Source organism: Trachemys scripta, chromosome 1 (assembly GCF_013100865.1).
Source record: "Trachemys scripta elegans isolate TJP31775 chromosome 1, CAS_Tse_1.0, whole genome shotgun sequence".
Taxonomy (NCBI): Eukaryota; Metazoa; Chordata; order Testudines; family Emydidae; genus Trachemys; species Trachemys scripta.
This window is the reverse complement of record NC_048298.1, coordinates 156,049,151-156,070,776: the sequence shown is the minus strand read 5'-3', so window position 1 is coordinate 156,070,776 and position 21,626 is coordinate 156,049,151. Positions and strand designations below refer to the sequence as shown.

Below are 21,626 nucleotides of genomic sequence, written 5' to 3'. Positions count from 1 at the left end.
TTATATTTGGCAAATGGGGTCCATTGCAGGTCACCTTAAATGCTGGCAACTTACTGTTACAGTTTGAGACCTTTAAAAGCTTTTGCAGAATGGATATCTGGAAATAAACTTCCTTAAAAACCATATAAATAGGAAGGAAGTCCTGATTATATAGGGGGCATCTCCACATTTCTTTTATGCAATTTTGTTCCCTATTCTGAACAATAATGGTAATACAATTATTAAAGTGCAAGTAAGCAAGAAAACCATATGGAATGGAAGCAGTATTTGTAGCTCTCCTTTTGTGTCAGAGTGCGCTACCTGACTTTTTAAAACCTAAGGACCTGGTTCTGCAGTCCATACTCTGGCAAAATGCAGGATTTACTCATAGACATTTCTATGGGCATTGGGCCTGCAACAGACTTACCACTTAAATAAATGGCATGAAGAACAATGACATAGTTTTAGGTGGAGAAGCAAAGTTTTCAAAATCATTTAAGTGACTGACTTAGGAAAGAGAAGAACAGGAGTACTTGTGGCACCTTAGAGACTAACAAATTTATTAGAGCATAAGCTTTCGTGGACTACAGCCCACTTCTTCGGATGCATATAGAATGGAACATATATTGAGGAGATATATATACACACATACAGAGAACATAAACAGGTGGGAGTTGTCTTACCAACTCTGAGAGGCCAATTAATTAAGAGAAAAAAAACTTTTGAAGTGATAATCAAGCTAGCCCAGTACAGACAGTTAAGAAGTGTGAGAATACTTACAAGGGGAGATAGATTCAACGTTTGTAATGGCTCAGCCATTCCCAGTCCTTATTCAAACCGGAGTTGATTGTGTCTAGTTTGCATATCCTAGGATGCATCAGGTGAGCTCTTTCCAGTAGAGACAGGGAAGTGTTGGTACCATTATACAAGGCACTGGTCAGACCGCATCTGGAATAGTGTGCGTGCAACTCTGGTCTCCCAGGTTTAAGACAGATGAATTCAGACTGGAACAGGTGCACAGAAGGGCTACTAAGATGATCCAAGGAATGGAAAACCTACCTTATGAGAGGAAACTCAAATAGCTTGGCTCGTTTAGCCTAACCAAAAGAAGGTTGAGGGGAAATATGATTGCTCTCTATGTATACATCAGAGGGATAAATAACAGGGAGTGTATTTAAGGTAAGCGCCAATGTAACTACAAGATGGATATAAACTGGTCATCTAATTTCAAGCCTAAACTTGTTGATAAAGGTTTCTAACCATTGGGGAAGTGAAGTTCTGGAACAGTCTTCCAAGGGGAGCAGTGGGGGCAAAAAACCTAACTAGCTTCAAGACTGATCTTAATAAATGTATGGAGGGGATGGTATGATGAGACTGTCTATAATGGCATGTAGCTGATCTGTGACTGCTAGCAACAAATATCTCCAATGGCCAGTGATAGGACACTAGATGGAGAGGGCTCTGAATTACTAAAGAGAATTCTTTCCCATGTGTCTGGTTGGTGGGTCTTGCTCACATGCTCAGGGTCTAACTGATTGCCATATTTGGGGTCAGGAAGGAATTTTCCCCTAGGTCAGATTGGCAGAGACCCTGGGTGTTTTCACCTTCCTCTGCAGCATGGGACATGGGTCACTTGCAGGTTTAAACTAGTGTAAATGGTGGATTCTCTATAACTTGAAGTCTTAAAATCATGAATTGAGGACATCAGTAACTCAGCCAGAGGTTAGGCGTCTATTACAGGAGTGGGTGGGTGAAGTTCTGTGACCTGCAAGGTGCAAGAGATCAGAATAGACGATCATGATGGTCCCGTCTGGCCTTGAAGTCTATTTCCTGACTCTGCTACAGGCCCCAGGGTGGTTTTGGGAAAGTCACTTTCTTTCCCATGGCTCAGTTTCCCCATATGTAAAATGACAATAATGATAGTGCCTGCCTTCACTTTGTGCTTTGAGCTCTATATACAAGAAGCATTATATATTATTAAATCATTTAGGTGCTTTGGAAATTTTTTTACCTGAGATGAATAACAGGGTATATGATAGAGGTATATATAATAATGAATGGTCTAAGAAAGTAAATCACAGCTTTCTATTTACCAGAGCCAGCTGAAAAGTTTTTCAGAAGAAAAATGGTCTCTTTTTGAGCATGGAAATTGTCACAAAAAATTGTCATATTTGAAAATTTTTGTTTTTCATGAAAATTTATAAAAACCAAAACTTATTGAAATAGTGTCAAAAATATGCTTAAAATGATTTTGAACATTATTTCAATAACATTTCATTAAAATAATTGTTGAAATGTCATGGAAACTTTAGCAAACAGTTGAAAATGGTCTATTTCAAACCCTGGAAAATGGAATAGTTTTGAAATTCCTTTTTTTAATTTTTTTTTCTTCAAACCAGCTGTACTATTTGCCCTTTTTCTTATTGCAGTAAGGGCATAGCTAATTAAATTGAAAGACAGTACAGTTAACACTGTTAAAAGGAAATAATTTTATACACAATGCATAATTAAACCCATGGAACTTGCTGTCATGAAATGTCATTGAGTCCAAGAGCTTAGCAATGTTCAAAGAAGTTTTATACATTTATATGTATAATGAAAATATCCATAGCTTCATTAGAAAAGATAAAAAGTTTATGCTTTATGCTTCACAGCATAAGCCAACTACTAAATGCATGGGGTTAAGAAGAAACTTCCTATGTGTGCAGGTTACTCCATAATTGTCTATTTCAGGGATTCTTGTACCTTCCTCTGAAGCATTTGCAAATGGTCAGTGCCATAGACAGAATACTGAATGGAACCAATCACTGGTCTGATGCAGAATGAAAATTCTGGTGTTCCATAAGGACACTGATTTCAGTGGAATCAGGATTTCACCCAATGACAAAACTCCATCCAATTTCAATAGGGCAAGTATTTCACTCTCCGAATTTTCTCATGATGCAAAAGGGAGGTATAGAATTTCTAGCACTGCATTTCTTTAACTATTTTTTAAAGTATTTCTTTATTTAGGACATTTTAATAGAGAAATCCTTGGGACATAAATATCTGAGACAATGCAACAATCAGTACAACAGAGAGCTTTTGTTTAGAGAATACATTATACAATAATATAATCACTGGATTTCTATTTAACAAGGTGTTACCATGTTACGGAGTGAGCACCTATACACTGTCCACGACATGTCATTTCTAGTGATTTTATTTAACAGAGTGAAACTCTAATTACACATATTTAACAAACCAGGTACATCTAACAAGAGTTAATATTCCAAAAAAAATGTGGACAGATGGTTTGGGCTTTTTTTTTTTTGCAGGCAAATGCACTTTGTCTGATAACTGAATAAAGGTAATCAAATATCTAAGTATCTATTTGTCCTCTATTTTGCTAGTAAATAAGTGATACTTTAAATTTATCTATAACAACCTCCCATATTTTTGAACCATTCCTCTATGGTTGGACTATTTTTCTTTTTCCAATGGTAGGCTATCAGTAGCCTAGCAGTTACTAACAGATGAGAGATTAATTCTTCATTTTCTTTTGTGTGACCATGTCCGCCAGGAAGCCCCAGGAGGATTACTAAAGGATCATTTGGTAATAAATATCCAACAATTTGAGATATCTGGTTACAAATTTCATCCCAATACTCTAAATGACAGGACATGTCCACCATAAATGCATAAAATCAACTCTTTCATTACAATTTCTCCAACATTTATCCCCATTCATTTATTCTATCTATCTATAAATTAACCAGCGGCTCTCAAACTATTGGTTAGGACCCCAAAGTGGGTCATGACCCCGTTTTAATTGGCTCACAAGGGCTGGCTGAGACCTGCTAGGGCAGTGGTTCCCAAACTGGGGTTCGTGAACCCCTGGAGGTTCGCGAAATGTTACAGGGGGTTCTCGGGAAAAAAGGGACAGACAGAGCTGTCCCTAGGGACCCTAGGCACCACGGGGACAGCAGCCCTGAGCCCCTGGACTTCCAAGAGCTAAGCAAGCATATCTATCACACTGAGGAGATTTAAACTTCAAGATTCCTTCTAAGAAATGGAAAGGGAAGTGGATATTTTTTGCTGTTTTTAAAATTAAATAGGCAGCTAGTATTGTTTTTAAAATTATTATGAAGAACAAGTTTAAGCTTTGCTGTAACGTGCGTTGTTTGCCTGGACTGCTCAAGACCTGAATGCTTGTGTAGGAGGAACTCTTTGAGTTGACTTCTTAAATACCTTCATGCTTGTTTCACATCTGATACTCCTTGATGAAACATAGGAGCCTTGTCTTATAACAGGCTTATTCAAAGTGATACAGACTATGAAAGTGAGATCTTGGAAGAGTGTTGCCGTTTTCATAATGTAATAAAAATACTATAATGATAAATAATAATTAATAATAAATAGTGTGTAATAAGCATGCTATAAAAACAAATTTTATATTTCCCAGATCACTGCTTTTATAATTTATACTCAGGTAAAGGAGAAAATCCCTGGAAATATTCATTTTTAGGAGAGGGTTTGTGAGACTTGACATTTTAGTGAAATGGGTTCACAAGTTTGGGAACCACTGTGCTAGGGCCTGGGGCTGAAGCCAGAGCCCCACCACCCGGGGTCAAAGTGGAAGCCCAAGGGCTTCAGCCCTGGGTGGTGGGGCTCCAGTTACAGGCCCCCTGCCTGGGGCTCAAGCCCTTGGGCTTTGGTCTCCTCCTCCCCCCACCAGGGGCAGTGTGGCTCTGGTGGGCTCAGGCTTCAGTCCCCCTCCTGGGGTCGTGTAGTAATTATTGTTGTCAGAAGAGGAACGTGGTGCAATGAAGTTTGAGAACCTCTGAAACCTGACTGATGTGAGGTACCATTAAAACCGTATTTTAAAGACGTTTTCTTTTATCATGAGGTTGTTGGTCCTCTTTTCCAGATCAACACCATTTCTCTGGGTCTTGTCAATCTACATACTTTTCCCAGCATATCATATATGGATGTGTTTTTGTTAGGAATATTGTCCGCAAAGATTGATGTAAATTAGTTATTTTTTTGTTTCCTAATTAACCAGACACCATCACTTCTATTCAAGTTAGCTTTCTGTATACAACAGTTGTGCTAGAAGATTGAGAAACAATGGCTAACTTGAAAGTAGTGGTACCGTGGGAGAGTGGGCTAGTTAAAGTTAGTTTTGATCTCTAAGTAAGTTGGACACGTTTCATTGCTCAGTGGCTGGCCAGCTATTTAAAGCTCTCTGGTTCGTGATTTGGGTTAAGATCTGTATTGTTTGCAATGGGTCTCATTGGCGAAAGAGCTCTATGATTTAAATGTCAAACCACTACTTCAGCAAATGGAAAAAATATATCTGGCCTATCGGGGGAAGTATGCAATGTCTTGATTGGTAAGAACATCCACAGTCAAACTGAGGATTTTGCCAAGGATATCTTTGTTTCAAAATATTTCTGTAATCAGCCCAGATAAAATCCTAATAGGAATACAGGTGATGCTAGAATTTATAAGGAATAAGAAAAGACCAACATTGAATGCAGATCCCTTGTACAGCTTCATTAAACAAGCTGTTCCAAATATTCTATGGTACTATCAAGCTCAAAGTAGTAATGGGTTAGGGACGCTTTAACCCAGCCAAACAATGGCTCTTTATTGAACAGGAAAATTGTGGCAGTGTAAACACTGCTAGACTACCATGTATTAATAAAAAAGTCACGCCCCTCAGAAATGTACGCACATCCTCCAGCAAAAGCTACTCTATGGGCTTGGGATAGAACTAAAGATAAAATAAGTTATCTTAACTATTGTTAATTAAACACAGAACTTGGAAAGTGTTATTTAGTAATATGTTCTTGTTGGCAGAATTAAGATGAGGTTGGCTCGGATTTTAAAGTTTGGATTCATTTAGAATTTGCTCAACCATTTCATCAAGTTCAAAAACCTGTTAATTGCTTTTCATTTAATTTTTGTAATGTTCAGCAAACACTCAGGAGCAGGTTGATTGGAGAGAAATCATGGTATTTACATCAACTTCAGGGGAACCCAGCTCAAACTGCTCAGGCTCCTGGAAAATCATCAACTCAAAGTGAAAGACGGCTTTGTGCTTGAGTTATGGCACCGGGGCTCAGGAGACCTCAAGGCAGTTCCTGGCTTGGCCACAGTCTTCCAGTGTTACCGTGGGCAAGTCACTAAGGCCTTGTCTACACTGGTGCTCGTGTGTATAGGGTTGCCAACTTTCTAATCACACAAAACTAAACGCCCCTGCCCCGCCCCCTCCCCGGGGCCCCGCCCCTTCTCTGAAGCCCTGCCCCGGCTCGCTCTATCCCTCCTCCCTCTGTTGCTCATTCTCATGAGGCTGGGGCAGGGGGCTGGAGTACGGGGGGGATAAGGACTTCATCTGGGGGTGCAGGTTCTGGGGTGGGGCCTGGGATGAGGAGTTCAGGGTGCAGGAGAGAGCTCCGGGCTAGGGCCGAGGGGTTAGGAGTGTAGAAGGGGGTGTAGGCTCCATCTGGAGATGTGGGCTCTGGGGTGGGGTTGTGGATGAGGGATTTGGGGTGAAGGTGGAGGCTGGGGCAGGAGATTGGATTGTTGTGGGGGGTGCAAGTTCTGGGAGGGGGTTAGGGTGTGGGAGCGGATTCCGGGCTGGGGCAGGGCATTGGGGTGCTTGTGAGGGTTCAGGGTGTGGGGTCCTGGCAGCACTTACTGTGACTCCCGGGAGGCGGCTGCCTGGTTCCTGCAGCCCCTAGACGCATGTGTGGCCAGGGAGGCTCCACACGTTGCCCACATGCCCACAGGCACCTCCCCTGCAGCTCCCGTTGGTCGTAGTTCCCAACCGATGGGAGCTGCGGAACCAGCCCTCGGGACGGGGCAGTGCATGGAGCCTCCCTGGCCGCCCATGCGTCTAGGGGCTGGAGGGAGCTGGCGGATGCTTCTGGGAGCCGCATGGAGCTAAGGCAGGCAGCCACCAGGGTCCTTTTTTGATAGGGCGTTCCAGTCAAAAACCAAACGCCTGGCAACCCTAGGTGTGTAGGGTATGTGTACTACACACTGCAGTAAAAAGTGAACTGCATCCACACTGCGGTGTGTAGCTACATGCGACAATGAAAGGCTCTGGTGGGGGGAGAGGCAGCAGGGCAAGGCTCTGGCAGTGTGGCACTACACTGTTAAAAAGAGCAGTGTAGACGTAGGAGGCACTGCCTGGGCCTGTCAAGAGCTGTGTACGGTGTATATCCTGGGACTCTGGCACGTCCGTACTTTACATGCCTAAGCAGTGCCTCACTATCTACAATGTTATTTATACCCATGCTAGCTGGGCACAAAGTGTCTGTACTCTCAACGCCGCCAAAAGCATGGACCTACCCTGAGTCTGTCAATGCCTCAGTTCCCCCATCTGTAAAACAGGGATAAAACTCGTGCACTTTTCTATTTACTCAGGCAAGTTTTACTCTCTTCTTTTTCCATCTCCACTCACAGCCGCACTCAAGTCAACTTTGCTTTTAATACAGTGTTCTTAAATAGGCTCCAAGCTGTTTCTGCTGAGTATGTGATCTCCTCCTGGCCCTTTACTATTCACACTACTCCTAAGTGCTCTTTTTATATAGTTTTACAGTTTGCCCCTTTAGAAATTCATCACCATAATGTTACCCCTGGTAAAGTCACTTTCAAGTGTTATATCAGACCCAATTATGCAGTGATTACAACTGCTAAACTGAGCTCCTACACATAGGGCAAGATTCACAAAGAAACTGAAGTGTGGTGATGCTCTCCACACCCAACTTTTATGCAACTAGAAAATCAGAGGGGGACTGGAACCTGGGTCTACCACATGAGTGCTCTAACCACTAGGCTACAGAGTCACTCATACTTGCTCACTCTCTCTGGACCAACAATTCTTTCATTATTTATCCACAGAGAAACAGCTTCAATATTGAGCCAGAGAGAGTGAGTGAGCAAGCGCACACACAAGTATGAGAACAGAGACCCAAGATCCAGTCACCCTGCGTCAATTATTTATTTATTTATTCGCAATGGTACAGCGAGATGGAGACAACCCCACATCAGAACATCCCATAACCCACTGGTTAGAGCACACACTTGAGAGGTAGCCGAGCCCTGTTCAAATCCGGTCTTCCCTTCACATGAAGGTGGGGACTTGAACTGAGGATCTCCCCCATCCCAGGTGAGTACCGTAACCATTGGGCTAAAAGTTATGAGGGAAGTTGTCCTCCAACCCTCCGCCTCAGTTGTTTTGAGTCAACTCAACTATTCGGGCCCAATCCAGTAGGTGAGCTTTGGCCATGTTTACTGGACCCATGGACCCAGTTAAGCAGAGGAATGCCTATTTTTGACTAGTTTATGCCTTGCGCTGGGGCTTATGCATATGGATGCCTGGCATGGGGCTGCAGTGCACATGCCTAGAGGCAGAAACATAGGCACCTAGGGAACTTTTATTGCAAAATTTAGGTGTGGAGTAAGTATACAGGTTTTGGGGGCATCTGAGCAGGGGTTTTGTGAAGCCCGTTGCGGCCTGATTCTGTGCTCTAAGCATCTAAAGTGGCAGATACGTCCTTTTGTGAATCCAGCACCCACGTCCTATGGATTCATATCTGCATCACTAACTCATGTTGAGCAAAACAAACAGAAATATTCCTTTTAAATTCCAGGTGGCTATATGTTGTCTGAGCTCATATAGTATCAATACTCGTTTACCCAAAGCATGCTCCAATGAGTCATTTAACCAAATTGTTTTAAATTTTGCTCATTTGCATTTTTAAAAACCATAAGATAGATATTTTTCTACATAGCTCCAAATGAAACCATGACTGGTCATTGCAACTTGAGCTGGGCAGGAACAGGTTTTCCCATCCTACTAGAACTTTCAAGAGTTTGGGTTTTTTTTCCCCCATCCCAAATCAGGATGAAAAATAAAAATTGCAATTTGTTTTGCAGACTGATAATCTAATTTTTTAAAATCAGATCAGTTGAAACATTTCATTTCAATGTTGACTCTCTTTATTTTGAATCTACTAACATTTCAAGACTAAAAGTGGTTTCGAACTGAAAACCCAAGCTTTTCCAAAATGTTGAAACGGGACTTTGACAATTCTGAAACTTTGTCTTCAAAATTTTTTCACCCAAAAGGGAGATTTATCGAAACTGACCCTTTTCTGCAAATAGTTTTAGTTTTGATGCATCCGGATTTTCAGAAGAAAAATCCTTTTGTTTGAGAATTCCCAGCCAGCTCTAATTGTAACATGCAATTCATCTTAACAGGGGGGAAAAAAACCCAGTAATTTACTCTGGCTGCCACAAGAGGTCAGACCACATGCAATCAGCACAAATACAGGAGAAAAAAGTTCTATTAGATGCTCTTGTAGGATCACATATTCAAATATACCAAGCAAGAGAATCCTAAATGTGATATATGTCAAGTTTCAAATCATAAGTATGCTCTTGGAACTTTCTGCATCACGTTAAGGACAGAACAAACATAACGAGTGCCAATATTATATCAAATCTAAACAAATGCTTCTCAAACAAAGGTTCTGTGAACTGGGTGCAGAGATTCTGTCAAGTCTGGGCACAATTTACAGAACATCTGCAAATTTATTAAACTGTTTCTGAAGTTTTGGCCCTTAATATAGGAATAAGCATTTCTGTAGATTTCTAGTCTCTGATGAATGTTGAGATGAAGTTTGAAAACATATGGAGCAGACAATAAATTGTGAGTAACCATAACACAATATTTTCCTGAAAGACATTTGGTCAGAGTGATATTGTATCATTTCTCCCTCTAAACTAGTCTCTTCAGTCTACCAAATAAGCAGAAGATATTAAGCCTTCCTCTGGTCAGATGCCATTTTAGAGTCCATCTCTCCATCTGGCCTTTTGGTCTGTACAAATATTGTAGCGTGCTCAGGGCTAGATAAGTTTAAAATTGTACACTCCATTCAATAGAGAGGCTTTCTGACTACAAAAACGCTGCACCAAGACCAGTGGTCCAACTAGCCCAGTAGCCTGTCTTCTGACAGTGGCCAATGCCAGATGCTTCAAAGGGAATGAACAGAACAGAGCAATCATCAAGTGATCCATCCCCTGTCATCCAGTCCCAGCATCTGGCAGTCAGAGGCCTAGGGACACACAGAGCATAGAATTGCATCTCTGACCATCTTGGCTAATAGCCATTGACAGGTCTATCCTCCATGAACTTACCTAATTCTTTTTTGAACCCCATTATAGTTTTGGCCTTCACAACAACCCCTGGCAAGAAGTTCCACAGGTTGACTGTGCACTGCATTAAGCAGTACTTGAAGGGGATAGCCCAAGAGTTAACATTGAAAGAGAAGAGTTTCATGAAAAAGGTGGCTCAGAATTTCCAACCATAGGACTATTATATTGCAAATGGCCATTCATAACAGACTCCAGGAATTCTGGGAGCTACTGAACCATTTTCTATTCAGAAACTCTAGAAATGGTATCTTTTCCAGTGCAATCCTGCCCTACCTTCACCAATGAAAATGCTCACATACACCGTTTTATAGTAGAAGAAGAGGATTTGTGTAATGACACATAGATCATAATTAACCCATTGTTTATAAGGAGCAATACTAAAATGAAAAATTGAGTGTATTTTTGTTGGAAGGAATGGGAATTGGCAGGGATAATTTTCCTCTTGGGAATTTATACCTGGGGCGTTAGCAGCTTTCCTTGCAAAATGTTTTAAATTGGGAAGCAATTTACAATTGAGATTTCAAGTAATGTCAAGCTATGTACATTCCTGCTTGCCTAAAATGCCACGGGTGAAATCCTGGCCCCACTGAAGTCAACGGGAGTTTTGTCATTAACTTCACTTAGGCCAAGATTTTGCCCAGAGCTATCATCTATAGCTCTTTCAATAGGAACACATTCATCCTTTTCTCATCTAGAATCAAAATTGTATGCAATGTTACTTGGATTATTTTATCCTACTCTGTGCATTTCAGTTTCTCAGCAAGAAACAGGAATGCAAGTGTACATATGCATTTATACACACATGCACTTTTATGAGAAACTAGGTATTGGACTATAGTACAAAGGTCTATTAGTGAGTTCAAAAGTGTTCTTTCATTTTAGACTCCTATGCACTTGTTCAAATGTGCCTACTAGACAATACCATTAGGATAGTTTGATCCATCATTTGATGGTCCCCTGTTAGAAGAAGCTTTTGATTTTGATTGCAGTAAATAAAGCCTGGGCCTTACTGTACCAGCTCTGACCTGTGGTCTACCTATGTCAGTCCAGTATTCTCTCCCCAAAAGTGGCAAAACCCAAATGCTTCAGGGGAAGGTGCAAGAAGCTTCACAATGGCCAGTTCTGTATTAACCAGTCCATTGGAGAAATTTCTTCCTAGCCCCAAGAAGTTAGCTGTTCCTGACACGTAAGGGAATATGTCCTTTTAATTTGGTTTTATCCTCTCTTATGTAATCAGAGAGTTCTGTGGAAGTATCTATCCCTTTTTAAAATCCTGCCTACTCTTTACCTCAATAATATATTGAGGCAGCAAATTCCACAGGTTAACTATACATTGTGCAAAAACTAGAGCTCCTGTCATCAGGTTTATTTAATTGAATGTTCCCTTGTGCTTGTGTTATGAGAAAGGGTCAGCTGGGTGTGCTTATTTAATCTCTCAATACCATTCATTATTTTACATAGCTTATATCCTCTCTGAACCAGGGGTGGGCAAACTTTTTGGCTCGAGGGCCACATCTGTATATGGAAATTGTATGGCGGGCCATGAATGCTCAAGAAATTGGGGATTAGGGTGCGGGAGGGGGTGAGGGCTCCAACTGGGGTGCAGGCTCTGGGGTAGGGCCAAAAATTAGTTCAGGGTGTGGGAGGGGGCAACGGGCTGGGGCAGGGGGTTGGGGTGCAGGTGGGGGGTAAGGGCTCTGGCTGGGTGCAGGCTCTGGGGTGGGGCTGAGGATGACTGGTTGGGGGTGCAGGAGGGTGCTCCGGGCAGCGATTGAGGGGTTTGGAGGGTGGGAGAGGGATCAAGGCTGGGACAGGGGCGCGGGAGGGGGGCAGGCTCTGGGATCAAGCTCCCAGAAGCAGCGGTATGTCCCGTCCCCCCGGCTCCTAAGCAGAGGGGCAGCCAAGTGGTTCTGCGCGCTGTCCCGTCCGTAGGCGCCACTCCTGCAGCTTCCATTGGCCACAGTTCCAGGCCAATGGGAGCTGCAGGGGCAGCACTTGGGGCAGGGGCAGCATGCGGAGCCCCCGGCTGCCCCATGCGTAGGAGCTGGAGGATGGACACACCACTCCTTCCAGGAGCCACGCAGAGCCACAGCACATGCAGAGCAGGGCAAGCCCCCGACTCCGCTCCCCAGCTGGAGCGGGGCAAGCCCCAGACCCTGTTCCCCAGCAGGAGCTCAAGGGCTGGATTAAAATGTCTGAAGGGCTGGATGCGGCCCCCGGGCCATAGTTTGCCTAACCCTGCTCTAAACAGTCCTAATCTTAACCTGGTCTCCTACAAGAAAACCTGTCTATTCCTCAATCATTTTCACTGTCTATGTGTGGACTTCTGTAGAAGTGGTATGGAATCATACATTGTCTCCTGACTCCAAACAACATGAGCAACACAATGGAATGTCACTGCCTTTTAAAGAAGTGGGTTGGCAAGTGCACTTGGTTGTGCAAGGAGACTGATTCTTAGAAGGTGGAAAAGCTGTCATGGCTCACAAAGAGAGAGGTATGTTGACCCAACAGAAATTACTTGCTATGTGCAACTTATTTATAAGCAGACTTATGACAAAATTGAATAGTTGCCTGTGACATGGGAAGATTTTCTCTCTTACAGAAAGGAACACACAGAAGCCACTAGTAAACGGTACAGGATGGGGGATGCTGGGTAGCATTTTTGGACTTTGTTTTTCTAGGCCCCGATTCAGGAAACCACTTCAGCTTAAGTTCATTCCCTATTCAGCAAAGCAGTTAAGCTCATATTAAGTCTTTTCCTGAACTGAGATGCTTTCCTGAATTGGGGCCCTACAAGAGAGATCATGTGCATGCATTTTGTTGATTGTTCCCTAGTTTGCTGTTATGTATATAATTTCAGTTTTTAAATCAATAAGGCATTTTAATCTTTGAAAAATCATGCATGAGAGTACATGACAAAAGCATATTTGGCATTGTTTCTTTCCCTTGTTCCTAGTCACACTGTCTTGAGTGGTCTTCACTCAGTAATTAGGTTAAGTAGCTCTTGCAAAATGAGCTAAAGATGAGATGCAGAGCTGGAACAGAGAGACACCTGAGGTCAGTTAAGGTTAGACTCCTGCTGCAATGCTATAAGAGGAATTCCCCTCCCCCCACTTCCTCTTTTAGCAAAGCCTCATGGGGAACATCTTCCCTTTAAAGACTGCAGGTTTTGCATTAGGAGGGGGAGTGTGAGAAAGCTGCTGTCAGCATAAGCACGCTGTGCTGCTTATTCCAATAAGATATTGATGTTGCCCTGTAGATCCCTGCTCTGCTTTCCCGTATAATATAGATCTATTGGTTTCCTTTATGTGTTGATCAACATGCTTTATTCTCTTTGTTCAAAAATAAAACTCTCTCTGTGTGTCTGCGTATCTGATTGTACAGTGCTGTGTCTACATGTGCTGAGGAGTGGAAGCAGCAGAGCTCCAAAAGGGAAACGGCGCTCTCTCTTGCAAAGACTTTTTGGTAAGGAAACTTTAGCAAATATCTACATTAGAAATGTAGTTCTCAGGGGAGAATCAGAATGTTGTAATGGTAGAAAGTGATATTATGAGGCATTCCTGAAGTGTTTCCAGTGCAGATGCATTTGGCATCGGTTGGTAAGTGACTATTTGATGCTATTTCATAACTTAAAATGGCACCCAGGCATAGTTTACATGCTTTTGGGGGGATTTGGGGGGGGGAAGTCTTCAAAAGAAGGAGTTGGAGAATCTGAGATGCATTGGAATTATATTTTTAACCACGCACGGTACAGCAGTATTTTCAGAAACCACAGCAAAAAGGGCAATTTGTTCTGGTTATTTGCATATAGTGTAAATAAAAGCTGGTCAAAGAATTTTAAAAACAAATCTTTGTGAAAAACCTTCACTGAAAACTTTGAATAAGCTCTAGCAGATACTTTAGCATACAAGAGCACAGCAATTACGAACAAATGCATCAAGGGGCCCATAGCTATGCTTTCTTTCTTATACAACTGTTGTTTGAATTATATGTATGTAGAAGGTAAAGTGAATTTATGCCAACAGTCTGGGGAGTGCTTTTGAAATACATCATTATTTTTAGTACACTAATTTCAATTATATCGGCATCAGGAAAATATGATGACAAATTCTAGTGGCCATCGTGTGTTTGTCATGCACCTAACTTTCAGGTTATAGGATTATGTGGCAAGGGCATGCATTAAAGTGAACTCCAAGTAGCTAATATACCTATATTATGATATATACTTATGACTGTGTCCCTGTAATCTCTTTTGTCCCGCTTAGATTTAGGGCTCCACAACACCAGTAATGGCACCTTTCTGGTTTATTCCTAGGGTAGTGTCTATTGTCCACAAGCATTATTAGTTTATAAAGCACTGATAGTGTGGGAATTGCCTTAATTTGGGGCTAATGTGTGGAGGGGCAGTAGGCTTCCTCAGCTTGCAAGCTATTTGTTCTTTCCTAAGGGAGCCATCAAATTGTGCAGATATCTGGACTATGTAACAGTGTTAACTTATTACTGTTGCCTTCATCCCCATTCCCGTTTTTTGTCACTCCTCATTTGTCACATCTCTAAATTGAATTGGGAGCTTGTTGGGTTAGGGACCATATCATCCCATCCCTGGCACACTGGGGACTTGAGCTCGAATGGGGTCTTTGGGTGCTACCATGATACAAATACAGTCTATTAATGGTCCTTATTATTCTTTCAGGCTCTGGCTTTAGTAGTGCCGCAGTCAACATGTTAGAAAGTTCACTGGCACGGGGTTATTTTGAGCATGTGGCTGCCATATATTGTTGTTGCCTGCTGGAAGTAGGTGCTCATTGGCCTACTGATTGCTGAAGGGCATAGGTGGACAAAGAGAATTGGATTATGGGGATGGGGATGAAAATGAAGGGCAGGGAAGGAAGCAGGCTCAGGAACTGCAACTAAGAGACAGATATTTCTAGAGTCTGGGATGGCTAGTGTGGAACAGAATCCTGAATTGTCAGCATGGACATTGCACAGCAGCCTGTCTGCAGTTGATTGTCATGAATCATTAGCCCAGCCTCAAAAATAAAGGCAGCAGTTTTGATGTCTGCAATACAAGAGAATAGCTGCACAGTGAAGAACTGGCTGTGAGAGTTGCAGGGGATTCCAATACAAGATGAACAAGTGATACACAATGTGAAGGTCTTTGTCTACTTCCATTCCTAATAACGCACAGAGCTATACACACCACCACTGTGCCTGCTGGGTCCTTGCCATCTTCCATGGATGCCAGTTTCGTTGCTACTGTAACACAGCCTTCATGGTCTGCTTGTGTAGCTGTGATTTGTCTGCCAATACCATCAAACCAAAAGCCACTGATGCCATGACAACTTGCATAGCCAAGGGAGGAGGCTGAGCCAGTTTTAGGCCACCTATATCAGTCAGCATAGGATGTTGAAATTGAAGGACATCAGCCAAAATCAGGATGACCCTGTGCTAAAGGGCACAGAGAGACCTGGCTGATTAGGACTAAGTCATTTTCAGATATAGCATAGTGGATTAAATACAATGGCATAGGAAAGCCAGGCTAGATGGCATTATGAACAAAATAGCGTTTCAGAAAACTGAGTTGTACATGTAGCAGCACAGAAGTGATTTGCCATTTTACCATACACACTTTGTAGTAGTTTATATTCTAAACAAAAAATGCCCTAGCTGAAAATTTCAGTGAAATTGCTTAGCCAAAAATTGGCTTTATACATTTTTTCTTTCCAATTTTTAAAAAAGTATTGAAACCGCAAAAGTGTCCAACCTCAGTAACTTAATTCCCCCTCTTCCCCTGGTGAAGTGGGGAAAGTATTTTTTAAACAGAGAAAGTAACACTCATTTTGAAAGTATTACTTTTCACTAGTTAATTGTAACATTCGCTTAAGTAGTTCACTTAAAAAAGAAGGTGGTACTTTGTTATAGTTGTTCCATGAGAGTCAAAGTGAGGATAAGAAGGTTTAAAAAAAAAAAAAAGGAACTCATTTCCCATTTTCTGCTCTGTGGATTCTCCCCTCTTAATTTCCTTAATAGCTTTCCAAATTTAATGTTTGTAGCAACAGTTTTCAACTTTTAGCACAAGGGTTCCTTCCTTTGTATGCCTATAGGCTGTATAATGGATCTTGGGAGAGACAGATACCAAGAAAATTGTCTAACCATAGGAAGATGTCAGTCAGTTCTTGGTTCTACATTCAAGTAGGGAATTATCGCAAAGGCCCACAGCATGCAGTAGCAGCTTTGTTTTTGTGGAGTGGGACTGCCTTTCCAGGAAGTCAGAGTATTAACGTGGTTTCCAGCCAGAGTGAGTCAGCCTATTGTGAATTTTTTGGCATTCAGTTCCACTCAGATGCTAGTAACCATAGTAAAAGGACCAGATAGTAAGAGCCACTGAGGAGATCCAATCTCAAGTTTTACACTGACCCAGTGCATACTGGGATAGGACTTTGGGAGGTTACTGAGTACTAAGTGAACACTCATGCAACTCTAAAATGTGATTAAAAAACTCAGAAGCATACTTCAATACTGAAACTTACTGCTTTGTTTCTAGGAGGTCACAGTAACATGGGACAGCAGTGGGGAACAGAGCGGCAAAGTTACACTACAGAAATGACTGAGATGAGAACATGCAGCGGGGGATGATAGTTCAGAGTTCAAATGAAGCTATAGGACAACTGCTGGTGCCTAGCTCTCTCCATCTGAAGGAGCTTCATTAAACTCTAGTGGGCTCCTTCTGGGTCGTAGAGCATCAGGTCAACTGACTTGCCGAAACCCAGAACCATGTGGCCAAACACATTGAACAGTCAGGGGAGTTGGGGAAGTGCCATGTGGTGAGGGTTGTTTGGGGATAGGTGGCTTTACGAAAGACCCACAGAGTTGGAAGCATTGTCTGAGGAGTAGGAGGTTTTTTGGAACACAAACACTAAGCTGTTTTGCTGCAGCTCCACATCTGAATTATAAATTGTTTATGCTATTATACCCTTGCTGAAGCGTGTCCACACTTGTCAATAAACCACAGACAGAAAAGTGAGTGGACTCACTAGGCTCCCCCAGCATCATCAACTAAGGCCAAAGGTAAAAATTTCAGAAGATCATTGACTGTCAGTGAAACTTAGGCAATTACATGCTTAAGTAACTTTTGAAAGTGAGACATAGGCACTTCTGAAAATTTTACCCCAAATTGTTAACTCCTGAGGGGTAAATACAATATGAAAAATCTATGGCCAGTTTGCAGGGAACTGACAAAAGCAGAGAGAAATTTGCAGGTATGTGGCCAAGTATCAGAGCTGGTTTAGTAACAAGAATTAGATTCATCGACTAATCAGCCTAGACAGAATTCACTACTATTCAGAATGTTATACGACCTATGTGGAAATATTTAGGTCATTCCTTAAAATGTTCAACAATCTAAAGCTTTGTAAATTCACACTGGAATCGTATTATTTGTTATTTGGTAATTGCCATCCTCATTGGCATTGAACCATAAAGCTTCAATCATTCAATTATCCAGAAGCAAAAGACATATTTGACTTAAGTAACTAACTTCAAATAGTAAATATATCAAGAAGAACAGGCCTTTGACTTAGCTAAACAAGTTTCCCTGCATATGAATACTGTTCCTTTCCCCCAATTAAGGGAAAAAGTGGCCTAACCCATTCATGTTATGGATCTCAAAGACATGAGCAAGGATTTCACCCTCAGAGTCAATGGGGCCAGGATTTCACCCACAAGATTTTCCACCCCAATCAGATGCATAGTTAAACAAATCTAATATCCTGCCCATGCCTGATGTCTCAATGCAAGACAGCTGGCCAATTATGTAATGCTGTATTGGAGTGTAGAAATACAACTCACCAGCCAGCATGCCCCCTTACAGTTGGGTATGGCAGAGCAGGGTCTCCTCTGATGCTCCCCTGCTGACAGGTGCTCCAACCTTGCACTGGTCTATGTCTTCTCCTGATGCAGCCCTCTGGCCAGGTGATGTATATTCCCACCCGTTCCAGGGTAATAGAATTCAACACCACAAAAGTCCAGCATGCCAAGTCCAGAGTCAGTAGTTCTTCCACCCCTTGTCTCTGGAGGTCTTCATGCTACTTTCACCAGTGGGCCCATCAAGGAACTCAGGGCCCCTCCTCTACTGGGTTGCAGCCCAGAGCCCCTATAGTGAACAGCTAGAGTCGGTCTACTCAGATGTCTTGCTTTCTCCAGGGACTGCTTCCTACCTCAGCCTGTCTCCAGGTCTTTGTTACATTCCCTTCCTGGCCTCACACCTCCACAGATCCAAAAAGGAAAACAGATTAATCACAGCAAACAAAGCAAGTGTACAGAGTGCCATACCAGGCCCACCTTCCCCCAGGAAGGCCTCTAACAGCATTTAGAAAACTCTTGGCCTCAGCTGGGCCTTGTTTCAGACAGCCTCAGGATAGGCCCTGGCTCCAACCAGCCCTTTTTTCCAGGAGCAAACTCCTTCTCCCAGTCAGGCCCTACTGAGCTGGGCTTGCACCTTTAACCCTTTTCTCCAGGCTTGACAGCTTTTTCAGGTGTAGCAGGGCAGTCTCTCATGAACCCCTTAGTGTGGGCTCTGTATACCCATCACAGAGAGAAAGTGGGGAAATAGATAATTATTTAATCTCTTGGGTTAAAATGAGATTGCATCAAGCATACTTTCGCCTCTCATGTCAGGATTTTGTTTTGTTTTCTAGACTTGTTTTCCAGCTGTGACAATGTTCAAACAATATTTGCAATAATAATAATAATAACAACAACAACAAAAAAAGATTTTCTCCACTGTGTGTAACCTCCTGCAATAAACCGAGTTGGTTACTTTCATTTTGTGTGTGCAGCTCTATCCATTTTATTCCAGTAGAGGGCAGTGGTGCACAATATATGCACACAGAGTGAGCAGTATTATTACAAGATCACTCTTCAGATGCAGCATTATTATTCTAATCTGATTGCATGTGCATCCATATGCACACAATCTCACCCTCCTCCTCAATAACAGAAAATATTGCAGCTTAGTCAATTTAAGAGTTTCTCTATTCTGACACATTCCATTTCTTTTTAAATGTAGGGAGCAGAGACTGTATATCCTGGGGCAGATACTGTTCAGACTGTATATCCTGGGGCAGATACTGTTCCGGGAATGTCACATAATGCATAACTAACAGAGCTTTCTAAGGCATTTAAAGTTAAAAATGAAGACCGTGTTACCAGATGTATAAAGGAAATATTGGATTGGTATATGCAACAGCACCAAAGACTGTTTTACAAGAGCATGAATTTTCATTATATAGTAAATATTTTAACCATTTAGTAAATGAATAAATATATTCATTATATAGTAAATATTTAACTATATATATTTATATAGTAAATATATAAAATATAGTAAAAATTTTATCTACAAAACAATTGTTGTATATAAACAGAAACAGTCTAGAACTAGTGCTTGGCTAGGGGAAAAGTATGTACATTAAAAAGAATACACTAGCTGTAACGATCTTGGGGTTCATTAAATAACAAACCAGGGAATGAGAAAGGAGCAAAATTTTAATAAAACAAACCGGAGGGCTTCTGTAGTGATCTGCTGCACACATCCATGCAGTGTTCTGAGTCTGTGCCTACAGGTCACATCTCCAAACTCCCACACTCCCAACACTGTCCCTTATGAGGGAGCATCTCCAAATCACAATCTTTTATAAACATATCTCGACACTAGATGATGAGAGAAATGGGCCATGATTCATTATCAAATTAAAAAAGTTTGGGAAGTTAAGGTCATGTCACAAGTAGGAACATCCAGTGACTAGACAAAGAGGAAAACAGACAAAACAAAGGTATTAATAAGGAGTTAGGCATGAACAAAGAACACCAGTATGTATCACAATCAGTACAAAATGACTTGCTCAACTCCATCATTTTCCCTGTACATTTCGTATACCCAGACCTTTTTGACAACCAGGCAGGTGTTATCCTGGTATGAATCTGCCAGTATTTGACAACATGGATCACTTTTGATCTCCTCAGTCAGATGCTGGAGTCTGTCAGGTTCTAATCATGCGTGTAAGAGCACGACGGAAGGATTTGGAACTCCATTACGCTACTGCATGCAGACAAAGATGGAGATATGTTACTTATAAAACTTCATACGGATTCCTGAACGTGTCACTTTCAAAATGAAACCTTGGGTTACTTTGAAAGCAAGCTAAAAAAGTACATTAAAACACTGAAGCATGGAAGGGTGGTTGCCATATATGCCTTTAGCTTAGGACAGTGATATGTATTGGAACATTTTATAAATAGTGATAAATACTGTATCAACCACCTAAGTGGCTCCTTAGAATTTATCCAATATAGAGCAACCACTTTCTAAAATTAGTGAAAGCCATGACAGAGCAGCCCTCAAGTCCACAGAAGTAAAACCATATATACTCCACTCTCCTGAATGTGATGTGATGCTAGGTTGGTTCCATTGGCAACCAACTCTGCTGAGGCCTTATCTGTAGTCAAAAGTCACCACAGTGTTAGTTGAAATTTTTCAACTGAAAAATATCCATTAACTCCCCCCCCCCAAAAAAAGGGTTTCATTAACCACATTTTTTGTCGGGAACTGTCATTTTCAACAGTTATATCACACACACACGAAACTTCAAAACAAAATGAATATTTTCATTTTTAATTTAACATTTTCATTCTGTTTTTCATTTTTTTTTTAAATCTGAATGTGTTATTCCCCAGTTCTCCCCTTTTCGATGCTTAGGGCTTTGTTTGATTTTGGCCCCCGTCTTCACTAGCACTCCCACACACAGAACTGAACAAATATCTGCATTCACATTGTTTAACAAACAAGTATATAGAATTTACAAATAGAAGGGATCTGTTAGATCATCCAGTTCATCTCCTCGAAAATGCTAAATTGTTCTCCATGGAAAATTAATAACATTTGCATTGTGACATGGAGCAAGTCCCTGTTGTGCCAGGCCCAGGCACTGTACAAACACAGAACAAAAAGACAGTCAAGGTTGGCCTTACGGATGTGCGATGTGGGTGACCACCCAGGGCACTGCGGTCGGGGGGGGAGGTGCTGTGGTCAAGAGGCTGCAGAAAGGCCAGGCCCACCTAGGAGGTGAGGGGAGAGGAGATAAAGGGGCTATGGGGCGTGAGCCAGGCACTCACATGCATTCCCTCTCTGCCCTCACAGCAGCATGACACCTGCAGCCTCACTGCCACTCCACCTTCTTCTGCTCTGCCTGCTGAGTGGCGGCCTGGGGCCAAAGAAAGTTCACCCAGGGCACCATTTTCCCTAAGGCCAGCCCTGAAGATAGACCATGCCCTAAAGAACTTGCAGTCAAAGTGTAAAAGAAAAGACAACAAGTGCATGCAGAAGAGCACAAGGGGAAAATGAGACAATAGTCAGCATGATAAGCAATGATCTCAGC

The 21,626-nt window shown here is 42.0% G+C and overlaps 1 long non-coding RNA gene across 1 annotated transcript in view; it reads left to right on the top strand.

The window, feature by feature from the left end:
* LOC117887810 overlaps nt 1-21,626 on the top strand; it is a 112,143-nt gene that overhangs the window by 67,191 nt on the left and 23,326 nt on the right. The window contains exon 5 of the long non-coding RNA XR_004648208.1: nt 12,524-13,656. This is a non-coding gene — a long non-coding RNA (uncharacterized LOC117887810). The remainder of the gene's footprint in view (nt 1-12,523; nt 13,657-21,626) is intronic.